This window comes from Alexandromys fortis, unplaced genomic scaffold (assembly GCF_014885135.2).
Source record: "Alexandromys fortis isolate MF-2015 unplaced genomic scaffold, M_Fortis_MF-2015_v1.1 scaffold_267, whole genome shotgun sequence".
Lineage (NCBI taxonomy): Eukaryota > Metazoa > Chordata > Mammalia > Rodentia > Cricetidae > Alexandromys > Alexandromys fortis.
The window spans coordinates 1,249,046-1,252,426 of record NW_026068157.1 but is presented as its reverse complement, the minus strand read 5'-3'; the positions used below and the strand labels follow the sequence as shown (position 1 = coordinate 1,252,426).

Genomic DNA, 3,381 nt, shown 5'->3' with positions numbered 1-3,381 from the left:
CCCCCACCTTCCCCGGATCCACTCCTCCTCCATTTCCCTTCAGCAAAGAGCAGACCTTCCAGGAATATCAATTGAAAATAGCATATCATATTGCAGTAAGACTATGAACATACCCTCATGTCAACTCTGGACAAGGCAACCCAGTAGGAGGAAAAGGGTTCTGAGAGCGGAGGAAGAGTCAGAGGCAGCCCTCACTCCCGTTGTTAGGAGTCCCACAACAACACCAAGTTACACAACCATAATGTGTGGCAAAGGACCTAGCGCAGACCTATGCGGGGTCAATGATTCAGTCTCTGTGAGCCCTGCTTAGTCAGTTCTGTGAGCTGTGTTCTAATTGTGTCCTTGACCCTCTGGCTTCTACAATCCTTCCTCCCCCTCTTCTTAGGAGTTTCCCTGAGCTCCATCTAATGTTTGGCTATGGACTCCACATCTGTTCCCGTCAGTTGCCTCTCTGATGACAATTGGGCTAGGCACCGATCTCTGAGCATCGCAGAATATCATCAGAAATCATTTCATTGACTTTTTTTTTTTTTTTTTTTGTCAGTTGTGTTTGGTTCTATCCTAGGTCTCTGTGCTATCCAACCTCCAGTTCCTTTTTGTGTGGAGCATAGGCTTCCTGTCCTGGTGTGGGCCCCAAGTTAGACCAGCTATTGGTTGGCCGCTCCCACAAGTTCTGGGCTGCCATTGCCCCAGCACGTCTTGCAGGCGGGATAGACTGGGTTGACTGGTGGTTTTGCGGCTGGGTTGTTGTTACAGACTCAGGAGATTCTTAAGAACCAGGTCTTTTGCTGTTTCTGGAGATGCTGCTGGATAAGACACCTCATGCATCTCTGCCCGCTGAGCTGTCCCGCTGACTCCTGTTTGTGTGTTTGGAACAGGGTCTCTGATGTAGACCAGGATGACCTTGCACTCATGATCTTCCTAAGTGCTGGCAGAGCTAGTTTAGGGGGTGAGAAGTATTTGGTCCCTGGTTATTGGGTGCCTCCACTGAAGTAATAAGCCAAATCAAACTGAATTAATTAATCAAGATTTAATAAACAGAGCAAAGGAAAGCAGGGCACTCCCCGGTGGCTCTCTGGTAGTCAGGAAAGAGAGCACTTGGTGGGTCCACGGGCCGGGTTTTAAGTAGCCTGTAGGAGTCTTGAGCATCTCAGGAGGAGGAGCCACTGATGGTGGGATTTCTCAGAAGCGGGGTCTGGAATGGGAGGAGGAGTGCTTGGGATCAACCTAGGGCTTCATCCCTGCTAGGCAAGCACCCTGACAGGTAAGTCACATCCCGGTCAGTGGGAGTTGTGCAATGAAGCCACTGGGCACTGAGCGTGGAGCAGATTTAGAGCAGGACACAGGGGGAAGGAGAGAGACCTGCCCATGGTCAAAACAGGGGCCTGTGGTAGTGAACACAAGGAAAATCCGCTAGATCAGCTAGAGCAGTGGTCCCCATTCTTCTGATGCTGCACCCCTTTAATACAGCTCTTCATGTTGTGGTGACCTCAACAATAAACTATTTTTGTTACTACTTCATAACTGTAATTTTGCTACTGTTATGAATCATAATATAAATATCAGTGTTTTTTGATGGTCTCAGGAGACCCCCGGGAAAGAGTCTGGGATCGTGTCCCACAAGTTGAGAACCACTAGGCTATACTTCTATCAGGAATGCAGCTCGTGGATTGGGCTTGAGGGCTGAGGGAAATGGGGAGACCCAGGAGATGATCAGAGAGCCCTTGTTCTCACAAAGGTGACTTGGTCTTCCAGAAGATTCTGCACAGTATCTGGAGATGATTTTTCATTTTATGGCTCCCACTGAAGCATGGAATTTAGTGAGAGGCCAGGGACAGCTCTCAGCCTTTCAGCACTGCTTGCCCTGAAAGTGACCGGGTCAAAGGTCATCAGTGCCAGTGCAGGAAACACTAGGTAGGGAGGTGGCAGGGCTGATGAAAAGTGAACAGGCTGGGAAGATGGGGGCCGAGCTCAGGAGCACAGAGAGGCTGACCAGTCACCAGTACCACAGGAGGGAGGGAAGGAAGTTGGTTGGCTGACTTTTGTTTAGTTTTTGATTTTGTTTTTTTTTTGGTTCCATGTTCTGTCATTCGTCCTTGTCGTCCCCAGTGTTACTGTCACTACTGCAACCCGGAGCTGAACCTGAGGTATGGCTTCACATCTTGTCCATGGGTCCTGGAACTCACTGTCAAGCTGACCTCCAACTCACAGAGATCCGCCCGCCTCTGCCTGGGATTAAAGGCCCGTGCCATCACCTCCTGGCTTACATTTTGCTATTGAAAGAGATGGGTATCAGCTCAGGATCCTAAAGGCCTTGTTCTCAGCACAAAAGAGACTTATTTCCCCAGAGACACAAAGGAGAGGGATAAGAGACAAGCACAGGAGATAAAGGAAGAGGAAGAAGGGGAAGGAAACAAGGGAACAGTGCAGCTATTTGTTCCAAAGAAGGACAAAGGACTATCTGGATAATGAGGAGACAGATGTGGCGCATAGGAAAATGGTGGTTAAAAGTAAAAGATGAACCCCCGTGTGTCTTAGGTTTTCTATTGCTGTGAAGAGACACCAAGACCATGGCAACTCTTACATTTAAAAAAACATCTAATTGGGGTGGCTTACATTTTCAGAGGCTTAGTTTATTATCCTCACGGTGCAACATGGTGGCGTGCAGGCAGACGTGGTGCTGGAGAAGTGACCAAGTGTCTTACATCTTGACTGCAGGCAACAGGAAGTGATCTGAGGCACTGAGAGTGGTTTGAGCTGATATGAGACCTCAAACCCCACCTCCATGGTGACACTTCCTCCAATAAAACCACCACTCCAACCAAGGCCACACCCACCCCAACAAGGCCACACCTCCTAATAATGCCACTCCCTTTGGAGGCCGTTTTCTTTCAAACCACCACAGTGTTAGAACAAGGTGTTTAACTTTAATTGGCCATGTTAATTCGGTGAGCCAAAGAGGACTTTTGATTGATGGACTTAATACTTTGCCAGCTGGACCTTGGCAGTGAGCCCCAGGAGGATGTAATCTAATGGCTTTTAGCAAGGCAGAGGGAAGGGGGCAAAGGGCAAGGCCTGCCAGAGCCACATGCTCCAGCGGGCTAGTGTCCCTTCAGTTATTATTTGCATGTATACCAGTACCACGGCACACACGTGGAGGTCAGGGGTCAGCTTGTTGGAGTCGGTTCTCTCCTTCTACCCCTTGAGTGCCTAGGATGGGACTTAGTTTTCAGTCTCGGCAGCCAAGTGGCTTTACCTGCTGAGTCATCTCCCTAGGTCAAGGAGGTTTTATGTATGTATGTATGTATGTATGTATGTATGTATGTATGTGTATGTATGTATGCATGTATATATGTAGGTATGTGTGTATATATGTAGGTA

The 3,381-nt window shown here is 48.5% G+C and overlaps 1 long non-coding RNA gene across 1 annotated transcript; it reads right to left on the bottom strand.

Annotated features, from left to right (window-relative positions):
- Nucleotides 1-510: 510 nt before the first annotated feature.
- On the bottom strand, nucleotides 511-3,251 carry LOC126491683 (uncharacterized). Its single transcript, XR_007589432.1, has 2 exons — nucleotides 2,617-3,251; nucleotides 511-1,195 (listed from the first exon to the last, which is right to left on the bottom strand). It is a non-coding gene; the product is annotated as an uncharacterized lncRNA (long non-coding RNA).
- Nucleotides 3,252-3,381: the final 130 nt, after the last annotated feature.